The following is a 23,712-nucleotide window of genomic DNA, read 5'->3' on the forward strand; positions in this document are numbered from 1 at the left end:
TCCCCCTAGGCAGTGAAGAGCCCATCCCCACCCAGAAACCCACCACCAACATTACACTCATTAAAAAAACAAAACATTCAGACAAAAACTGAACTGGAGACCCCCCCTCCCTTCCCTCCACCCATGAAAGCCAGTTTCTACAAGCAAGGCAATACGGGTAAGAGAGAAACATAAATGTTTTTTTTCTCCAGTACTCTGCAAAATACAAAACTAAAAAAAAAAAAATTAAATTTTTTTAAAAAGGTACATATCACAAAGCAGGCACATCTCAATCTTTAAAAATATTAAATAAAAATATTTTTTTTCTTTTCTGCCTTTGTTGACTGAGCACTTTATTTTTCTGATTGGGCTAGTCCCATTCTCTTCCACTTTCCATGTGTCAGTCTTCTAAATTCTTTTCCAGACTGGCTTTTCCATTTCTTGTCTCTCCTCTTGTCATCATCCTTTCCCATTCAATCACCAAGTCCCACTCATCTTCTGCTCTGTTCCCCTTCCCCCCACACGTGTAGTCACATCCATCTTCTGCTCCTTCTCCCTCCCTCCACCCACACCCTCTAGTCTCATCCATCTTCTGCTCCCTCTCTCTCCCCCACACCCCCTAGTCCCATTCATCTTCTGCTCCCTCTCCCTCCCCCACCAAGTCCCACTCATCTTCTTCTCTATTCCCCTTCTCCTACACCACTAGTTGCATCCATGTTTTGTTCCTACTCCCTCCCACCCCCTCTAGTCCCATCCATCTTCTACTCCCTCTCCCTTCTCTCACATGCCCTAGTACCATTCATCTTCTGCTCCCTCTCCCTCCCCTCACACCCCCTAGTCCCATCCATCTTGTGCTCCTTCTCCATCTCTCTCTCTTACTCTCCCCCCCCCCCCCCCCCGGTGGTCTCATTTTTTTTACCCTTCGCCAGCCGGTCTCGCCCCTGTCTCTCTTTCTCTCCTTCCAGCCCCGTGGTGCCTAGTATTGCCCCCCCCCCCCCAGTCTTACAATCTCTCGAGTCGCCAGCAGCTTCAGCGAGAAAGCAGTACACACTGCTTTAGACCTACCCTGGAAGGCCTTCTCTCTCTTACAGTTTCTCTCCTATGCGGGAATAGGAAGTTGAACCAGAAAGAAAGGCTTCTGGGGGCAGGTCTAAAGCAGCAAGTGTACTGCTTTCTCATTGAGGCTGCCGGCGGCTCGGGGATTGGAGGACTAGGGGGGGAGCAATACCAGGTGCTGCAATGCTGGAAGGAGAGAAAGATGGATGCTGCTGCAGTTCATTTGGGGGGGGGGGCAATTGCCTCCCAAAGAGGAGTAGGGAAAACTGGGTGGGCCTGAGCTGTGATTGGGTAGGCCTGGGCCCACCCAGGCCCACCCGTAGCTATGCCCCTGCTTTGGCTTCCCTTCACACTCCCAGCTCAGCTCTACTGCTCAGCTCCATGAATGAATGGGTACCCATCCCTATATCCTTCTACATCATGTGGGCTGGGAAAAGAGAGGAATGGTAATAATGGTGCTAGGCAGCAAGTGGAGAAGAAATAAGGGAATGTTTAATAAAAGGAAAGAGAAAGAGGGATGTTTTGCTGGAGTCACCTCTACTACTAAAGGAGGGGGCATTGTGCCAAAGTTGCCACTATCAAAGAGGATGCAATTTCCACTTTCTCAGAAGACACTGGTTATCCTAGAATCAGCCGTAATTCAAACCTCCAGGCCAGCCAATTACTCTGTGATCACTAGAGCTTTAGCAGGTGGGCTGGCACACAGTGAGTTGATATGAAAGATTAAAAAAAAAAAAAAAAGTACTAAATCCTCCAAACAATAGTAAGCAAAAAAAAAAAAAAAAAAAAACTCTTCAAAGCTTATAACAAATGGGAGGGAATAGCCTTAAAGAAGCTCCAAACAGCAAAGCTGTCTTAGGAGCAGATCAATCTTTCTTAATCACAGGCATAAAAAACCTTCCTTCATTATTAAGAATAGAAGCATAAAGAATAGTCAAGATGTATTACATAACTTAATTGTTTCTTGCAGCCTTCTTCTCTCAGTGGCAGACTTCACATCAATTAAAGCCCACGACCAACGATAGCCATCGCTTTGCTGGTGCTGCTTCAGGGCTCATGGACTATGCTGAAAAAAGAAGACAGCAAAAAATATAACCTAAAGAAACTTTGTAACAATGTACAAATGTAGAAATATGCTTACTCGGTATGTGCTCTGTGCTAGGCGGCTGATACTGATGGAGGCTTCAAAACAGTCATCAATATTAATATCATTTTTATTAACTGCAGTTTTCCTATATTGGGTTCAATGGCTCCTCTTTATAAAGATGATGTCAGATGCCAACTTCAACTTCTGCCTATTGGCAACCAATGAGTAGTAAACAGACTTTCTTTAAGAGATATCTTAGAAAAAATGGCATCATGCTAACTGGGCATTCAACCCGCCTGGTTCCAAAGTTTTCAACCGAAAAATCCATTTTTGCTCTCACTGCTGCAAGATCTACTGGTGGTCACCTCCTCTCCGCAGGGAGGGTATCCACTGCAAAACAATACAGCAGCTGTTGCACACACAGGGAGGACTTGTGGGTAAAATAAATGCTTGGGGAAGTACAGTAAGTCCCACCAGTCTCTTCCACCCCAACCCCAACTCATCCCTACAGTTTACCACCCTCCTTCAAGTTCATCTACAGCACACTCATGATATGCCTTCCAGTTCACCCTGGTCCATCTGTACAACCCATATTCTTTCCCTCCTAGCCACTCCTTAATAGTCCCTCTTCTCTACCTAACCTGTACACAACATTACTCAAGGGGGGATTCTGTGCAAAAAAAAAAAATAATAATAATAAAAATAGAAAATTCTACAAAATTCTGCACATTTTACAATTTTTTGTGCAGAATTGCACCCTCCCCCCATTATAAGGGTTGGTATCTCCCCATAGGCATGAAATACCCTCCCTCTACTACCACCACCACCATAGCCACCGCAGTTTACCGTGTATCTTCCTACAGACCTCCACCTCATTCCAATGGCACACACATCTTATCCACCTTTGCCAGTCCCCTCACTCCATCCATCCTTTTCAGCTCCCCAACTCACTCCATCCGCCTTTTCCAGCCCCTTAACTAATTCCATCCACCTTCTCCAGTCCCTCACTCACTCCATCCATGTTTTCTAGCCTCCCCCACTTACTCCATCTATCTTTTCCAGCCCCCCCCCCCAACTCACTCCTTCTACCTTTTCCACTCTCCTTTCTGCACACTAGCTGCTGTGTTCTACATTTAAAGACAGCCTGATCACAACCCACCATGCTTTGTTTTCTTTTTTTACAGAATTGATAATGTGTGCTGACTGGATGGACTGTACAGTCTTTATCTGCCGTCATTTACTATGTTATGTTACTATGAGTTGAGCACTTCCAATCATTTTCAGAAGTTGGCTCCTATGGTTTGAATTTAAGTCTGGAATCCAAAAGGATTCCTACATTTTAAACTTGAGTCACAAGTTTTACTGAATAATCACATAATGTTATGAATTATAGTACAACTCAAGCAATTTTTAGTGATTTTATAGAATTCAGGGGTCAGTGTGCATTTTTTTGCAACCCCAATTTGGGTGGCATTTACTGAATTTAGTCCTAAATTTTTAAGGTGCACTATCAGTCTTTCCTTAATATTTAGTTTTAGCATTGTGCCCCTCTTTGGTCTATGTATCAGTTTAAGCAGTATATAAAAAAATGAATACACGTAAACATAAACACATCCCTACTAAACTATGGAGCTCATTTTCAAAAGAGAAAAATGTCCAAAAAGTGGCATAAATCTGCATTTGGATATTTTTCTCACAAAAACATCCAAATTGGTATTTTCAAAACCAATGTTTTGATGTTTTTCTATGAAGTCCATCAGAAGTGTGTTGAAATCACAAGGGAGCGTGTCAGAGGTGTGCTAAGGGTGGGGTCTGGGCATTCCTAACACTTCGACATTCTTCAGCCATAATGGAACAAAACAAAACCGTCCAGGACTAAAACTAAGACGTTTTGAGCTAGACCTATTTTTATAATGAATAAGGCACAAAAAGGTGCCATAAATGACCAGATGACCACTGGAGGGAATCAGGGATGACCTCTCCTTACTCCCCCAGTGGTCACTATCCCTCTCCCACCCCTCAAAAAAATGTGATTTAAAACACTACTTGGCAGTCTCTATGCCAGCCTCAGATGTTATACTCAGGTCCATTAGAACAGCATGCATGTCCCTGGAGTAGTCTAGTGGTGGGTGCAGTGCACACAGACAGATGGACCCAGACTGCCTCTCACTACCTGTTACACTTGTGGAGGAAACTGTGAGCTTTCCAAAACTCACCAGAAACCCACTGTACCCATAAATTGGTGCCCCCTTCACCCGTAAGGGCTATGGTAGTAGTGTACAGTTGGTGATAGTGGGGTTTTGGTGGGTTTTGGGGGTTCAGCAGACAAGGGAGCAATGGTGAGATGTGTACCTGGGAGCATTTTATGAAATCTACTGCAGTGCCCCCTAGGGTGCCCTATTGCTTTTCTGGGATGTCTGGGGGTCCAGTCTGCTAATAATTCTGGCTCCTCCTACATCCCAATGGCTTGATTTTGTGTGGTTTGCACTTGGACTTTTTTTTTTTCAAAAATGGACCAAAAAACAAAATGTCAAAATCACAAAACCTTGTTCAAAACATTATTTTTTTTTTTAAAGATAGTTGTTTTTCTTATATGAAAATGACCTTCTTTCCTATTCAGATTGTGGATGTTTATTGCAAAACGACCAAAGTCGAAAATATTTCTCCACATGTTGCTAATTTGGGACACGTATTGCAAGGACCGCCTTTTGAGGAAAATGTTTGGGAAGAGATTTGTAGATGATGTGGTGTTCCTCTGGCAAGGCAGCATACAGCTTTGAGATTTATTTTTTATGTCTACAAAGGACATTTATTTGAAATTTGAAATGAAAAAGATTGTGGAAGTGATCCCCTTTTTAGATATTAGTAAGCAGGAAGCCAACAGACAAGAATAAATCATTGTCATCACAACTGAAGCCTTGAAAATAACCTCCCCATCTATTGGTATCCAAGGTTGAGAAGACTCTCTACAGACTCAAGTGAATATAAATGTACAAGCAATTGAGTTGAGCAAGAGATTTCATGATAGGTGCTACCCAGAAAAATGCATTTACCAAGGTTATGTTATGAGTCTGCTATCTTTCCATTGCTGCAGCCAAATACATGCAATAATCCTGGTTGCAATAATGCAAAATTCAGTTTACTGAGGTACTGCAGGCTAATATTCCATGGAGTAAATTTTTCTGCAGTAAAAAGGTACATTTTACTGTAGCTTAGTAACTGACCTTCTAAATTTAAAAGCCTGCCCCAGGGATGTCCTGACCTGACCCTTTGTTTTTCCAGAAATGTAGCCAAACAAAGGGGTGAAGCCCACCTTTATGGAGGTCAATGTTTCAAATATCAGCATCTATTATCTTATAGAGCTATTGATTGCTTCTTCAGAGAACTTTCTATTTGATAATTATGTCCAGTCATACAAACAATGATGTTCCTTTCTCAAGTACTTCATTACTTCATGTTTTTTGTTAATTAGGCCTTTACATGTTTTCAAGACTGCAACAGACTTGTGTCTAGCCCTGATAAGTTTTTGTAGGTTTTTACAATACCTGCTTAAGTTCCAGGGGCAGTCTGCAAATATGATGAATTGAAGTACAGCATCAAAACAGTAACAGTTCACCTTATTTATTGTCTTCCCTTCATATATCTTTCTCAATGATACTTATAAAGTTGCAGAACACACAGATGTTTATGAACCCATTCAAAAGAATCAATGTAATTATTAAATTTTAGATGTCCTCGGCATTATATCTTTCGTTTAAATTAATATTGTAATGTGAGCATACTTGGTGCACTTCCTTTCCAGTCATGAAGGTGACTACATCCAAAAAGAGATATCGAAGCCAATAATAAAGCTATTCTAAGAGACAATGTCCTAAAATCACAAAGGGTTACTGTAAAGGGAAGGGAAATGGGACTTGATATACCGCCTTTCTGAGGTTTTTGCAACTACATTCAAAGTGGTTTACATATATTCAGGTACTTATTTTGTACCAGGAGCAATGGAGGGTTAAGTGACTTGCCCAGAGTCACAAGGAGCTGCAGTGGGAATCAAACTCAGTAAAGGGTCATGCATTTGATATACCGCCTTTCTGTGGTTCAAGCAAAGTAGCTTATATTTATTATATACAGGTATTTTCTCTGTCCCTAGTAGGCTCACAATCTAAACTTTTGTACCTGGGGTAATGGAGGGTTAAGGGATCCTTTTACTAAGCAGTAGTAAAAAGTGGCCTGTGGTAGTGTAGGCAAGTGTATTGAGTACGCGCTGGGCCAATTTACTGCATCTACAAAAAATGTTTGTTTGTTTTTAAATGGGACGGGAAATGTTATGGGGCAAAAATGAAACTAGTGCGCGCCCAAAACCGGCCTGAGCCCTTAACGTCATCCATTGATCTAGCGGTAAAAGCTCACATGCGCGGTGACCGGTTGGGGCGTGCTAATTGCTGATTATGCATAGGAGGAAGTAAATAAATAATTCATCCAGGTGTTATGGGCACACGCCAAATCTGAAATTACCGCCAGGAGGGCGCGCTGGCCTGGCGGTAGTCTCATTTTGGTTCACGCACATACAGCCTACCGCTGCTTAGTAAAAGGGCTCCTCAGTGACTTGCCCAAGGTCACAAGGAGCCATAGTAGGAATCCAACCCAGTTCCCCAGGTTCTCATCTCACTGTGCAAACCATTAATGGCTTGCAAGCCTTTAGTGTATTTGAAAAACAATAATAAAAATTGAGAGTTAATTATAATCACTGAAGTTGACAAATAACTTTCTGTCAGAAGATTTTCAAATTCCAATGCTGAATCTGCGTAATGCCTGCATGGGACTTGAGAGAAGTCATCACAACGGAACCCCCAATTTACTTAGATTAACTATTTGGGCATTAGCTAAGCTGGAGATACTAAAAAAATTCCTACTTCTTATTTGCTCCTCAGACAACAAACTACAACATGGATTATTGGGAACAAATGTGCAGATTCTCTAGCTGTTGTCACACACCTGCATGGAAGTTTGTGGAGGAGGAGCTGTGACCTAAATTAGCTTTATGTAATTTATGCTACAGAGTTTATCTAACCTTTTAGACAACTTTGCTCTGCTGATCACAGCATCAATAACAAAAGGGGGATCTGGGGCCAAATCCCACTGGTTAAACCCCTAACAGGAAAATATCAATTAATGGTTTTCTATGGAGTTGAAGTATGAGTAATCCTCTCATTAAAGAGTTTGAACTCTTCTTTCAGTAAACAAAGGATGGATAATGAGCAATTTGGTCTGTCCTGTTTGCTTGGAGAATCTTCAAGAGGCTTAGAGGCAACCTCTCAACACAAAGTCCTTTTAACTCACTGCCCATTAATGACCCTTTTTAAAGGCAATTATGTCAGCTAAGGAATGGTCAGGGAAGGATTGTTGTCTGGTCAGGCATGGGAATTGAGTGCTGCTGTCAAAATTAAAATCCCTGAAGCTTTCTTAACACATAGCAATATGAAATGTGATTGGAGGGGAGGGGGGAGGCCTAGTAAATAAAAAATCATTTTACAAACTCTTCACTATAAACTTTAATCAGGAATGGATTTTGCTATTTTTCAGCTGTTCTATCATAAAGTATTTCCTAGTAAAGTTAATTGCACAACAAATATTTTAGTTATTATATTTCATTTATTTTGCAAATTAGAGCAGGCAAAACTCTGCTTTTTCTGCACATACATGTTTTACATATCTCTGGTAGACTGTTTACTTTTTTGGTTTCTCCCGTTTACTTTGCCCAGCCTTGCTGACATATGAAAGAATTTCTTTATCAATCCATATCAGATTTATATACTATTTATAAAAGTTAAGAGCAAAGCAGCATTTTGGTCATGGGCAGCATGATTTTCAAACCTTTCTGTATAAGTAAACGTTTGTTTACCCATATAAAAAGCACTGCTTGAAATTGTTCCCACACTCCAGGCAAAATACCTACGCTGCTCACCCATGGTTAAAAGGGTCATCCTTAGGTTAGGGAGGAAAAAGACATCAGGTCTTACATTTTGAAAGCCCCATGTGCACTTTTTATGTGTACCATTGCTTTATAACATACACAAACTGTGGGGTCCTTTCACTAAGGTACATTAACAGATTTAGCTTGCGCTAGCTACCGGATTCTATATAGCGGACCTAGAGATCTGTGCCAAAATCCAGGCATATTCTATAACTATGCACATAACTTAATTGGCTTAACAAAACAATCAGCATTTTTAATATCACTTAACAAGCAATAATGAGCACTCATTGGCAATAATTAGAATTTACATGCATAACTCGCTAAGCGTATTCTATAAAGAACTGTGCCTAAATTCTAATGTGTGCTGTTCAAAAGGGGTGTGGCTATGGGCAGGGAAATGGGCATTCCGTGGGCATTCTCAAATTTACATTTGTGCATATTTAAATGTCTCTATCATATCCCCTCTCTCTCCTACCTCTCTTCCAGAGTATACATTGGTTAACACCAGTCAGTAGCTAATTAAACAATTTGCATGCATAACTGACATTATTCTATAACTTGCATGTGCAACTTTGCACACCATGCAACATTATAGAATTAAATGGTAAATGTCTCACTAGAGACTTACACAGAGGCACTATCATCTCTTTTACCCACTAGCCTTTCCTCTCCCTATGCATACAAGTGTCATTCTGGATTTTGCCATTGCCTTTTCTATTGATTTAGCTACCTTAAGATCATCAGATATGATCATCCAAAGTCTAGCTCTTCTTTCATGCGCAATACTTCACCCCCTGTAGCGTATTCCATTGCTTTTTTACCTTTAGTTTAACTATCTCCTTTTGAATTCAGTCTTCTGAAAATCATTCAAGGTCTACCACACTTCTATTCCTATTTCTCTTCTACAGTCCTACTCATGCACCTTCATCTGTGAATTCAGAAAAGAAACACTTGTTAAGCAATTCTGCTTTATGCTTATCAGCAATTCTGCTTTATTCTTATCAGCTTCTACAAATTCCTCTTCTTTAGCCTTGAGCCTCACAATGCCACATTCACTTTTGAATAAGTTCTCACCTCGTGTGTCTTAATATTAAACCACACCATCCAGTAATCATTGGATGCCAGACAATCACCTCTATAACCTCAGAAATACTTTCCCCATTTATAAGCACTAGATCATATATGGCCCTATTCTGCATTGGTTCCTTTATCAACTGCTGGAACATTAATCTAGCATCTCCATATTTCTATTTTATATATAATTTATTGAATTTAACAATATCAGAGATATTCAGAAAACATTGAAAAATAAAGATTCACTTAAACATTATAGTAAAATATACATTCATCTTTTATCCACTAAACAAGAAATCAAGAACCCAAGATAAAAGAAATAATAATTCTAATAGAAAAAAAAATAATTATACAGTTAGATGCTCCCTCGAATTATTGTCTCTAGCCTGCCATTCCTTCAAGAATTAGTTATGACATTCAATTCCTCCTTAGCTTCCAGAAATTCAATTAGCTGCTTTGGGTCAAAAAATTGAAATTGTTTACCTTCATACAATATAAAACATAAGCAAGGAAAATGTACTACAAAATTGACTCCTAAGGCTAACACACTAGGCCACAAGGCCAGGAAAGCCTTACACATCATCTGTGTTTCTCTTGAGCGATCAGGGAATATACGCACTTTTGAACCCCCCAAAATTGTCTCCAAATGTCTAAAGGAAAGTTTCAAAATTTCATTTCAATCAGGTTCCAAGGCAAAAGTAACCAACATAGTTCTTCTCTGTGTAATCACATCCAAAGAGGTTTCCAAAAAGGAGATGAAATTGATATTGTCCACTTCTCGCTTATGAGAAGGATCTTCCGTAGATCTTCCTGAACTCCAAATATATTGGGCTGATGTAATAGGAGGTAATGAGTCTTCAGCCATCCCCAGGACCTCAAATATTTCTTTACCATGTCTATAGCAGAAATTAAAGGTGACCTTGGGAAATTGAGGAATTTCAAATTGTCTTCTAATCTGGTTTTCCAGGTATTCTAAATGTTGATGTAAAACATTCTTATCCTTAATTGAGGCAACCTCTACATTCTCCAAGGTCTGTATTCTGGTTTCCAATCATTCAGCCTTCGAGGACTGCTGAGCAGTTACCTGCGTTTGAATCAAGACTGTATCAGAAATAACCTTAATATCTTTAGAATTCTCACTTACCACAGTCATTAAAGAGGAATGCATCATAAGTAATATCCCAAAGTGACTCTAATGTCACTACGGCTGGTTTAATTATCCCTCGAGATGGTAAAGGGGAGGGAGATTGACTTCCCATCTGAGAGAGAGTACTCACAATTCCAGAGGGCAATATCTTCAAGGCAGAATCAATAATAGCTTCTCGCTCAGAATCTAAAGTCTCCTTAGCTGACAGTACCTTCCCTCCTTGCACGCCTGGTTCCAAAGCATTTGCTTCTCAAGCATCAAGAGCATCGGCAGCACTCTCTCTCCCCGGCTGTGGTGGGGCCGTGTGCTCAACAGGGCTCAAGGATGCCCCGTTCATGCTACTAACTGACGCCAAAGCATCCATTCGGGTAGAAGGAGACTAGGAGGCTCATTTTCAAAGCACTTAGCCTCCCAAAGTTCCATAGAAACCTATGGAACTTAGCCTCCCAAAGTGCTTTGAAAATATGCCTCAAAGTCTTCAAAAGGGACCACAGCGTCCAGCGTTGTCTGCCTCATCGCTGGAACTGTGTTAGGGGTCGGGGGAAACTCCCTAACCTTCCCCCTCCGCTTGCCCATCGAACACCACGGGCTGGGAGATGCTCCGAGGTGAACAAGCTGGATCCGTCAGAGGAGCAACTGCAGGTGTGTCTGCCTAGATCGCCATCTTGGACTCCCGTGTTTCTACATGGATGACCTAACCATCATCTGGCATAGTGAAATCACCTATTAGTAGTATTTCCCATTTCATAGCTATATTGTAAATGTCTTCAATTAAATATCTGTCCACATTTGCTTGTGAATGAAGCCTGTACATCTCAACAATGTAAATACATTTTCCATTCTCTCTTTCCAGATTAACTCAATGTGCCTCTTTCTTACTCTGTTAGTTTTGCAATTCTGTCACTTTAATATTATTTTTACTTATAATGTCACTCTTCCTCTCTGTCTTCCAATCCTGTCCTTCCTGAATAGAACTACATCTCCATGACCACCACTAAATCCAAGTCAGCCTCTTCCTTCACAGCTTCTAGATCCAGATCCCTAGACTTGGTCGTTTCTGATTTTCAGCAATAATGGAAACTAAGGATGCCCATCTCAGAAATGACCAAATCCAAGCCCTTTGGTCTTGGGAAGAGCCAGCATTCGTAGTACACTGGTCCCCCTGACATGCCAGGACACCAATCGGGCTCCCTAGGGGGCACTGCAGTGGACTTCAGAAGTTGCTCCCAGGAACATAGATTCCTTACCTTGTGTGCTGAGCCCCCCAACACCCCCCCCCCCAAAAAAAAAAACCACTACCCACCACTGTACACCACTACCATAGCCCTTACGAGTGAAGGGGGGCACCTAGATGTGGGTACAGTGGGTTTCTTGTGGGTTTTGGAGGGCTCACATTTACCACCACAAGTGTAACAGGTGAGGGGGATCAGCCTGGGTCCACCTGCCTGAAGTGCACTGCACCCACTAAAAACTGCTCCAGGGACCTGCATACTGCTGTGGTGGAGCTGGATATGACATTTGAGGCTGACATCGGTTATTGGAAAAGTAATGGAAGCGATGCTGAAGGAAAGGATAGTGAATTTCCTTGAAGCCAATAAGTTGCAAGATCCGAGACAACATGGTTTTACCAAAGGGAAATCGTGCCAAACGAATCTCATTGAGTTTTTTGATTGGGTGACAGGAGAATTGAATCAGGGACGAACTATGGACGTAATCTACTTAGATTTCAGCAAAGCTTTTGACACGGTTCCCCACAGGAGGCTTTTAAATAAACTGGATTGGCTGAAGATAGGACCTAAAGTGGTGAACTGGATTAGGAACTGGTTGACGGACAGACGCCAGAGGGTGGTGGTGAATGGAGTTAACTCGGAGGAGGGAAAGGTGAGTAGTGGAGTGCCTCAAGGATTGGTGCTGGGGCCGATTCTGTTCAATATATTTGTGAGTGATCTTGCCGAAGGGTTAGAAGGTAAAGTTTGCCTATTTGCGGATGATACTAAGATCTGTAACAGAGTGGACACCCCGAAGGGAGTGGAAAACATGAAAAAGGATTTGAAGAAGCTAGAACAATGGTCTAAGGTCTGGCAATTAAAATTCAATGCGAAGAAATGCAAAGTGATGCACTTAGGGAATAGAAATCCACGGGAGACGTATGTGTTAGGTGGCGAGAGTCTGATAGGTTCAGACGGGGAGAGGGACCTTGGGGTGATAGTATCTGAGGATTTGAAGGTGACGAAACAGTGTGACAAGGCGGTGGCTGTATCTAGAAGGTTGTTGGGCTGTATAGAGAGAGGTGTGACCAGCAGAAGAAAGGGGGTGTTGATGCCTCTGTATAAGTCGTTGGTGAGGCCCCATCTAGAGTATTGTGTTCAGTTTTGGAGGCCGTATCTTGCTAAGGATGTAAAAAGAATCGAAGCGGTGCAAAGAAAAGCTACGAGAATGGTATGGGATTTGCGTAACAAGACGTATGAGGAGAAACTTGCTTACCTGAACATGTATACCCTGGAGGAAAGGAGAAACAGGGGTGATATGATACCGACGTTCAAATATTTGAAAGGTATTAATCCGCAAACGAACCTTTTCCGGAGATACGAAGGCGGTAGAACGAGAGGACATGAAATGAGATTGAAGGGGGGCAGACTCAAGAAAAATGTCAAGAAGTATTTCTTCACGGAGAGAGTGGTGGATGCTTGGAATGCCCTCCCGCGGGAGGTGGTGGAGAGGAAAACAGTAACGGAATTCAAACATGCGTGGGATAAACATAAAGGAATCCTGTTCAGAAGGAAAGGATCCTCAGGAGCTTAACCGAGATTGGATAGCAGAGCCGGTAGTGGGAGGCGGGGCTGGAGGTTGGGAGGCGGGGATAGTGCGGGGCAGACTTATACGGTCTGTGCCAGAGCCGGTGGTGGGAGGCGGGGATAGTGCTGGGCAGACTTATACGGTCTATGCCAGAGCCGGTGGTTGGGAGGCGGGGCTAGTGCTGGGCAGACTTATACGGTCTGTGCCCTGAAGAGCACAGGTACAAATCAAAGCAGGGTATACACAAAAGTAGCACACATGAGTTGTCTTGTTGGGCAGACTGGATGGACCGTGCAGGTCTTTTTCTGCCGTCATCTACTATGTTACTATGTTACTATGACATAGAGGCTGGAAAAATGTTTTTTTTAATTTTTTGGGGAGGTAGGAGGGGGTTGGAGACCACTGGGGGAGTAAGAGGAGGTGATCCCCGATTCTCTCCGGTGGTCATCTGGTCAGTTCAGGCACCATTTTGTGGCTTGGTCATAAGAAAAACAGGACCAGGTAAAGTCATCCAAGTGCTCGTCAGGGATGCCCTTTTTTTTCCCCATTATGGGTCGAGGACGCCCATGTGTTAGGCACACCTAAGTCCAGCCTTTGCTATGCCTCCGAACGCCCCCGTGAACTTTGATCGTCCCCGTGACGGAAAGCAGTTGGGACGCCCAAAATCGGCTTTCGATTATACCGATTTGGGTGACCCTGTGAGAAGGACGCCCATCTTCTGATTTGTGTCGAAAGGTGGGCATCCTTCTCTTTCGAAAAGAAGCCTGAGAGCTTTCCAGGTGTTGTTTTTTTTCCCCATTTCTATAGATGTATTTAATATTCTATTTACCTGGTTACTTTGTTCACCTACCCCAATGATTCTAGTTTAAAGCCCTCTTCAGTAGTTTAGCTAGCCTTCTAAGGAAGACACTTCATCTTTTCTTCATCTGCTCAGTAATCTTTGGAAAATCAACCCATGATTCAGGAAGCCAAATGGTTTTGATGACATCATCAGTGCAGCCATGTATTTATCGTCAGGATGTGAGATTTTCTGCTTTGGCTTTTACCCTCAATAGGTAGGATTGATGAGAACATGACCTATGCATCTGCTTCATCCTGTCTCCCAGAGTCATGAAGCCACTTTTGATATGTTTTTTGGGATACCTAGCAGTATCATGCATGGCAACATGGATGAGCAGCATCAGATAATAAGTCAGTAGGCTTGATGAGTCTCAGCAAACTCTCCATGACATCTTGAGTCTTAGCAGCAGCAATATAGAACACCTCCCAGGACATCATGTTTAGTTGACAAGACACCTTTATACCCCTCAGAAGAGAACCACCAACCACATCTACCCTTTGCTTTCTAGTGGTCACTGATCTGGCAACTTTGAGTTATTTGAGTTTTGGTTCCTCCTGTTCCTGGGATGTTCTCACTCCCATCACCTCTAGGGCTTCATATCAGTTATTCAGTTTGAGGGAAGATGGAAGCAGGGTATTGATTCTGTGGGGTGTGGTGATCTGTGTTCAGGACTGCTCTGTTGATTTGATATCCTGCTGTATTGTTGGTAGTGGGAATAAGTCAGCATGGGATTAGCAAAGGAATGTCTTGCCTTACCAATCTATTAGATGTTTTAGAAGGTGTTAACAAACAAGTGGAAAATGATGAGAGTTTGACAAAGTAGTCTGAGTTTCAGAAGTTTATTTATAAAGTTCCTCATGAGAGACTCCTTATGAAATTAAAGCCATGGGTTGGAGGCAATGCCCTTTTGTAGACTGCAAACTGGTTAAAAGAATTAGAGTGTGGAACTAACCTGCTTATAATCGAACGAGAAAAACGCCCAAGTTCCGACCTAAATCGGGAGATGGACGTTTATCTCACAAAAACGAATAAAGCGGTATAATCGAAAGCCGAACTTGGACGTTTTCAACTGCACTCCGTCGCGGATGCGGACAAAGTTGACGGGGGCGTGTTGGAGGCGTGGTGAAGGCGGAACTGGGGCGTGGTTATCACCCGAACAGAGATGGGCGCCTTTCGCCGATAATGGAAAATAAGTATGCGTTTGTAGGTAGAATTTAGGGCACTTTTCCTGGACCCTGTTTTTTCACGAATAAGGCCCCAAAAAGTGCCCTAAATGACCAGATTACCACCAGAGGGAGTCAGGGATGACCTCCCCTGACTCCCCCAGTGGTCACTAACCCCCTCCCACCACAAAAAAATTATGTTTCACAACTTTTTATTTTCACCCTCAAATGTCATACCCTCCTCCCAGGCAGCAGTATGCAGGTCCCTGGAGCAGTTGTTAGGGGGTGCAGTGGACGTCAGGCAGGTGGACCCAGGTCCATCCCCCCCTATCTGTTACAATTGTGCTGCTTAATGCTTAGTCGTCCAACCCCCCCAAACCCACTGTACCCACATGTAGGTGCCCCCCTTCACCCCTTAGGGCTATAGTAATGGTGTAGACTTGTGGGCAGTGGGTTTTGAGGGGGATTTGGGGGGCTCAACACACAAGGGAAGGGTACTATGCACCTGGGAGCTCTTTTACCTTTTTTTTTGTTTTTGTAAAAGTGCCCCCTAGGGTGCCCGGTTGGTGTCCTGGCATGTGAGGGGGACCAGTGCAGTACGAATCCTGGCCCCTCCCACGAACAAATGCCTTGGATTTATTCATTTTTGAGCTGGGCGCTTTCATTTTCCATTATCGCTGAAAAACAAAAACGCCCAGCTCACACATTGTCGAATAAAACATGGACGTCTATTTTTTTGCGAAAATACGGTTCGGTCCGCCCCTTCACGGACCCGAACTCGGAGATAAACGCCCATGGAGATAGACGTTTTCGTTCGATTGTGCCCCTCCATATGATTGTTCTCATGGAACAGGGTCAACAGTGGAGTGCCACAAGGGGCTATACTTGGATCTGTGCTGTTTAATATATTCTGGAGATAGGGGTGATGAATGAGGTGAACAAATTTTCTGATGACATAAAATTATTCACAGGTATTAAAATATCTGAGGATTGTGAGGATTTGCAGCAGGAGCTTGTGAGACTACGAGACTGAGAATCTAAAAGGCAGATGAAATTTTAATACAGATAAAGGAAAAGTGATCCATATAAAGAAAAATAATCCTGATTGCAGATACAAAATGCTGGATTCTGAGTCATTTTGGACAATTTGTTAAAATTTTCAGCCCAGTGTGCTTGATTGCTAAATATGTAATAGAATGTTAGGAATTATTTGAAAAGAGATGAAGTATAAAACTGATAATATCCATTTTCTTCTGTATGACCACACCTTGAGTATTATATGCAGCTCTGGTAGCCTCATCTAATAAAGGATATAACATAACTAGAAAAGGTTCAAGGAAAGGCAACACTTCCCTAAACAGGTTAGAGCTCTTAAGTTTGGTGAAAAGATAACTGAAAGATTATGAAATCCTGAAGTTTATAAAATTATGAGTAGGATGGAATGGTTACATAGGGAACAATTTTTAAATCTGTCAAATAGTTAATGTGTCAAACAAAACCTAAAATAAGAGGATATTCCATGAAACTGATGATCAAATGATTGAAAGCAAATTATCAAAAGTTTTTACTTTTTCATGCAGTGCATAATTATGAATCAAATCTTAAGTTATATTCTGTGGCTTTTACTGTGAGATCAGATTTAATGCTACTGCATGCCTCATGATGACATTTTTAGGTAGGTTATTGGCATAAAGGTTTTGCTGCACCCTTCTCCTTTCTCCGACATCACTGTCTCTTCCCAATATTGCTTACACGTGACCTAAGTGATCTGCAATTCTTATCCTACAAACCGTGATGTCAGCGTTTCCCAAACTGTGCTGCAGCACCCTGGTGAACCACGACAAACTCACAGGAGTGTCGTGGATGGAGATGCAGGATAAGTGAATGCACACCCACACGCACACCTGCACGTCTCCAGGCTCGCACACAGGTAGAAGACTGATTGGTCTGTTGCTCCTGTGTGCCTGGACCAGGGTTATCACATGTTAAAGCTTTCATTCTGCTCTGCCGCTGGCCATAGGTTGGATCCTTCTTCTTGTCTCGTCCTGCCTCCTGTGTGAAGTACTTCCTGTTTACGCATAGGTGAGAGGAGACATGGCAGGAAAAAGGACCTGACACATGGCCAGAGCAGAGCAGAGTTAATGTCTTAACCCGGGTCCCAAGAAACAGGAAGAAGGGGAGTCCACGTCTTCCACAGAAACGCAAGCAAAGCAGACCAAGGGTGGAAGTAAAACAAATCCAAATGACCAGCCCAAACAGGAAAGTAAGAGCTTCAAAACAAGTATATTGGGACCCAACACGGTCTGTGTTTCAACAACAAGTCTTCCTCAGGGATTTAAGAACACACTGGAGCAAGAGACAGACCAAGGGAGCATAGCAGAGGCAGTAAGAGCTACTGACACCAGGCCACATCAGCACTGAACAAGCCAACAGCAGACAAAAGAGTGAGTACAAGGCAACTCTTTCTAAGCACAGGAGATTAAAGGCGCAACCCCCATTAAAACATTTTTCCTTAGAATACCTTTTTGTGTTAAATGCATTTTCCTATAATGTGTAGTCAGTGTCTTTGAATCTTTGTCCCCCCCTCCCCCCATGTGTGGACAGTTTGAAATAATCTGAGCATGCCATTGGTGTGGTGTAATCGGGGCCAGGGAAGAAAGATGGCTGGAGGCACATGCCACACCTCAGGCTGGACATGCTGATTGGGCAAAAAGGAGATGGGGGGAAGGTTGGATTTGGACTTATTACTTGCATTGTGTTTTTTTTTTTTTTATAAAATATTATTTTTCTTTCAATGTAATAGTTTTTTTTTGGACCTAACTACTTAATAAGCAGAGGTATTAGGTATATCTTTTGAATTAGAGAAGCCGTGGAAAAATTACTGACACACTAAGGATGCCTTGAACTGCACCAAATTGACATTTCGTCCTTTAGATTGTAAGCTCCTTTGAGCAGGGACTGTCCCTTGTTGTTAAACTGTACAGCGCTGCGTAACCCTAGTAGTGCTCTAGAAATGTTAAGTAGTAGTAGTACTAGTAACCGAGAAAGTTTGGGAACCACTGTCCTATGTGATCAATATCTTTGTGCATACTGGTACCAATCTTTCTCCTCTGCTTACTTTGCACCTGTCTTGGTGCTTTGAGTCTTCATTCCAGCATTGCTTGTGTTGCATTACCCTTTCTGCCATGCCTTTGGGCCTTCTTCTCTTCTGAGTAAAGAGAAGAAATCATTTTTATACATTCTAGCCCCCAGTTACCAAGTGACCTCCAAATAACATTTTCTCATAGGTGAACAAATTGTGTGCACACAATTACCTCAGGAGACCTTAAGCGTACTAATGCCACTCATAAAACTGACTTTCTTGCTGAATCTCAGTGATAAAATATTTGTGGGATACTCCTCAGCACACAGACTAGCAGTGTCCAAACTTAGATGTTTTTCACTAAGCTGCGGGGAAAAGGGCCCTGCACTGGTGGCAGGGGCCATTTTTCCCATGTACCAGGGCCCTTTTTCCCGCAGCCAGTAAAACCCCAAAAAAATGGCCACTCAGTGAGATAACCCTTAGGGCTCCGGCACTAACCCAGTGGTAACCGGGCAGCGCGTGGCAATGCCCAATTACCACTGGGTTACTGTTTTGCTAATCATTTCCGGGGTTTTCTTTTTCCCCTGGAAATGGCACACGCTTGGGATGGGACTACCACCGGCAGCCGCGTTGGACCAGCAGTAGTCCTGAAAGAGCAAGCGGTAAGCCTCTGTTGGGCTTACCGCCACTCTGTAAAAAGGCCCCTTATAGTTCTCCTTGCCTTTCGGACTTCCGACCAATGTCAGTGTAGCTTTGCCCCTCTCACAGTGCCATGGTTTCTTCCAGCTAATGTTTGTGCTAGGTTACCTTTCTTCTATACATTTGGAGTTTTCGTATTAATGCTGGTGCCATTTATTCCTCGCCCAATGCTTTTACAGTTTTCATGTCATTGTGTCTTTATTCATTGATTTCACATCTTACAATCTTATTTTCCCAGAAGCTGTGTTTGAGTCTGTCAATAGTAACTTCTTTGTGACAGATGACCTTTTAGGCTGCACTACATTGAAAGCGAGAGCATGGGGGACCCTCTTAACAAAGCCATGGGAGGGCTAACACGTGGGTAGTGCATGCCAAATTGGCACTACCGCCGGGCTAGCACGTGCGACTGGCAGTATTCCGAGTTTGGCGCACGCAGAATTTCACAGTAGAAAATATATTTCTGTTTTCTACCATGGGGGCGTTCCTGGCAGTAATGAGCAGCGTGGCTATGTTGGCATGTGCTGCATGGTTACCGTGCAGTTAGCGCGTGAGCCCTTACCGCTAAGTCAATAACTGGCAGTAAGGACTCAAGCCGTAAATAGGCGAGCGTTAGTTTTAATTTTTGCACATACCCATTTCCCTGCCCAATATAAAATGGCCTTTTTTACCAGCCGTGGTAAACAATGGCCTAGCACGGTCCCAAAAGTTGTGCCCACACTACCGTGGCTTTGTAAAAGGACCCCAAGTCTTTTGATGTGATCATTATGGCAGTGAGTGAGACAGAAAGTAGGCTCTTGCCATCAAGTCTCCTAGGCAACCCTCTCAATGGATACAATTATATAGTGCTTCATATCGTCTAAATGGTTTCAGTTTCTAACAAAAATATAACCCAGTCCCCATCCCCAGTTTTGTAGCCTTTTAGCCTTTCTTGCTGCTGTCTGCTTGTTAGCTCTCGTCTGTGTTTTAGGTCCTTCCAGTCTATGTTGGCACTATGTTGGTCTTCTTCATCTGTTCTTCCAGCCAATTTGGATACTCTAGGCCTTTTTACCATTTCCAGTTCTTTACAGCCAATACCACTGCTGTTTATCCTACTTCTGCTGCTTTGGGGTTGCTTAGCCAGTGTTTTTGTCACTTTACCCCTTTAATGAAGCTCTGGAGTCTTCTTGTCAATGTTGGTGTCATTTTTGCCATTCTCTAAGTGCTGCGATATGTTCCTCCTAATTTTGGTACTTTTTTGCTCATCTTCAAAAACATCTGCTGTTTGTGCTACTTGGCCCTTCTGATGGTGACTTGGAGTTCTCATACTACTGCCCTTCGCACTTCTTTTTCTACTATTGGGTTGTTGGGTCATTCTTGATGCTAAGTAGTGCTGTTGTCTCTGTTACAGATGACTACCAGCAAGTTTCATTGACAATAAAGGGAAAACCCACTGTCACAGAAGAAATTAACAAAACAAAGATGACAAAATGAAAATGAGCAACCAATGCAAAGATGAACTGGCCTCTCATGCTCATTGACATTTTGCTTTAAACCATAGTTCATCTGCAGCAAATTACCTTTACAACCTTTTGTTATATATATATATATATATATATATATATATATATATATATATATATATATATATATATATATATATATATATATATATATATATATATATGATTTCACTAGGGGCTGGAGGAGCACAGCATGTGTAAGTGTAATAGAATAAAACTCTAAAAGTGCCCTGTTAATGATATCTAACTGCTTCCTCTTTTGAGAAATTAGCATAATATAAGCTTTGAAAAGTACTCAAGAAACTTTGATAATTGAAATAGTTTCCTCTGGATAAGCCTTGCCATTACTGTACTGTCTAGATAACCTAAATAAAATATTAATATACAGGCGAATTTCCCACAGCATATTCTGTTTACATGTAATGTGTAACGAAACATATTCCAGTTAAAGTTAATGTGTCTCACAGGAGTAATTACATAGAATACACTTGTAATTGGCTAAAAGGGAAAAGATGAGGAAAATGTTGCTTAGCAGAAACTAATTACTGTGGAGACCAATTAGCCAAATACCCCCCAAACAGAATAAACTTGTAAAAAACAGATGTTCACTATGCATGACATAAGGAACCATTAGGGATTCTTACCATCATGTATACACCTCTCTTTTCCCTATTGCCTTGAGAGTTATACTTTATTGCCAAAAGAAAACTGTATCCAACATGAAATCTGCAATACATAAAGGAATAATTCTTCTGCTATGAGACCCAACGTTCACTGTTTAGCTGTAAATTTCATTTGTGGGGAGGAGAGAATGAGTTTCAGATTTTATGTTTTGTTTATATTTATTTTGGATTTTGATTAATTTTAAAATATGGTAAAGCCAAATCAAGGGGTCCTTTTACAAAGCCGCGGTAAAAAGTGACCCGTGGTAGTATAGGTGTGGGTTATGGCCGTGTGCAGAATTATTTTTCAGCGCACAAAAAGGCCTTTTTTTCTCCAGTAATGGACGTGCGGCAAAATCAAAATTGCCATGCGTCCATTTTGGGTCTCAGACCTTACCGCCAGCCATAGACCTAGCAGTAAAGTACACTGAGTACCGGCACCTTTTCCATTGCCTTCTAAAATTGACCCATGGTCCCCAAGTTTTAATGAAAGAGCTCAGGCTCTACACACCAGTTCTGCCTTGTCATAGATTCTGTGACTGGTTGCAGGGAGCCTGGTTATTGTGGAGTGATCACCCCACTCCTGAAGGGTAGCCTGGCATTTGAGTATCGGCACCTTTTTCACTAGAAAAAATGCACTGATCCTGCTGCACGTAGCCAGGACTTAGACATTCATTTCTCATGTATTTTAGAACAGGCTTATGTCAGCAGATCCTGTTCTAAAGTATATGAGAAATGGACTCCATATCTGATGTACAGACTTAGATGTCCTTATTCTGAAGTGGACATCCTTTCTAGAATTCTGCTCCACATATATAGTGCTGCTGAATAAAGGAATAAGTTGAAAAATAGATATGAGTTTTGCAAGTAACAAATATGGAGATCCGGGAAATTATAGACCGGTGAGTCTGACGTCGGTGCCGGACAAAATGACAGAGACTACTATTAAGAACAAAATTACAGAGCATATGCAAAAGCATGGATTAATGAGACGTGGAGGGGCATAATCGAATGGAAATGCCTATCTCCATGGGCGTTTATCTCTGAGAACGGGTCCGTGAAGGGGTGGGCCGAACCGTATTTTCAAAAAAATGGACGTTTTTGAGCTGGGCATTTGTTTTTTTAGCGATAATGGAAACTAAAAACGCCCAGCTCAAAAATGTCCTAATCCAAGCCATTTGGTCGTGGGAGGGGCCAGGATTCGTAGTACACTGGCCCCCCCTGATATGCCAGGACACTAACTGGGCACCCTAGGCAAGTGCGGTGGACTTCAGAAAAAGCTCCCACATGCATAGCTCCCTTACCACGGTTGCTGAGCTCCCAACCCCCCTCCCCCAAAACCCACTACCCACAAATGTACAACACTACCATAGCTCTTAGGGGTGAAGGGGGCACCTACATGTGGGTACAGTGGGTTTTGGAGGCCTCCCATTTACCAGCACAAGTGTTACAGGTAGGGGGGGATGGGCCTGGGTCCACCTGGCTGAAGTGCACTGCGGTACCCACTAAAAGTGCTCCTGGGACCTGCATATATGCAGGCCACTAGGACTTGTTACTGCTGTATAACATTGGCACACCAGTTTACACCTGAAAACTAATCTCTCCGAAAACGTCCTTTATTGGAATAAGCACTCTTACTCACAGTTAACTGCAGATCAGAGGTTGTGCCCCACTGGCAACGAGTCTCCCTGGTAGTGAGATTAGCAGTAGGTCAGAGCTGGCAGAATGCTGTACAATGCCCTCTTTCAGCCACATTCAAGGTAAGAACTAAGTTCTCTAACGTGGCTAACACATGGAAGAGATCTAAAACTGGCTTACAAAAATGGCCACTACCTCATGGACTACCGGAAACAAAACTGGACACACTCTGACCCAGTAGGCAGGGGGAAAAGCACCATGGGAGAAGAGCCTACAAACTACCAACATCGTGAGACTGTAACACAAGCTAATGAAATCGCGGAGCCCAATATCCTACACCCACCACAATGCAATGCTGATGTGACCCTGTAGTGCACCCGAGAGCCACATCTGACCCAGGGAAAGGCTGTGACAGGATCGAACATATTCTGCTGTCATGGAGGTGGGTACAGCATTTGAGGCTGGCATAGAGGCTGGAAAAAAAGTTTTTAAAGTGGGTTTTTTTGGTGGGAGGGGGTTAGTGATCACTGGGGGAGTCCGGAGAGGTCATCCTCGATTCCCTCCAGTGGTCATCTGGGCAGTTGGGGCACTTTTTTGGGACTTATTAGTGAAAAAAAAAAGGGTCCAAAAAAAGTGACCCAAAATCGCGGTAAAAACGCCTTTTTTTTTTCGATTATCAGCTAAAGACGCCCATCTCTCCTCGGCTGATAACCATGCCCCAGTCCCGCCTCCACCACGCCTCCGACACCTCCCCGTCAACTTTATTCGTTTCCGCGATGGAGTGCAGTTGGAAACGCCCAAAATCGGCTTTCGATTATACCGATTTGGGCGCCTTTGCGAGAAAAACGCCCATCTCCCGATTTCGGTCGAAATATACGCGTTTTACTCTTTCGATTATAAGCTAGAAAGTCAACATGGATTTAGTGAAGGGAAATCTTGCCTCACCAATCTACTGCATTTCTTTGAAGAGGTGAACAAACATGTGGATAAAGGGGAGCCAGTTGATATTGTGTAT

This window comes from Microcaecilia unicolor, chromosome 9 (genome assembly GCF_901765095.1).
Source record: "Microcaecilia unicolor chromosome 9, aMicUni1.1, whole genome shotgun sequence".
NCBI lineage: Eukaryota > Metazoa > Chordata > Amphibia > Gymnophiona > Siphonopidae > Microcaecilia > Microcaecilia unicolor.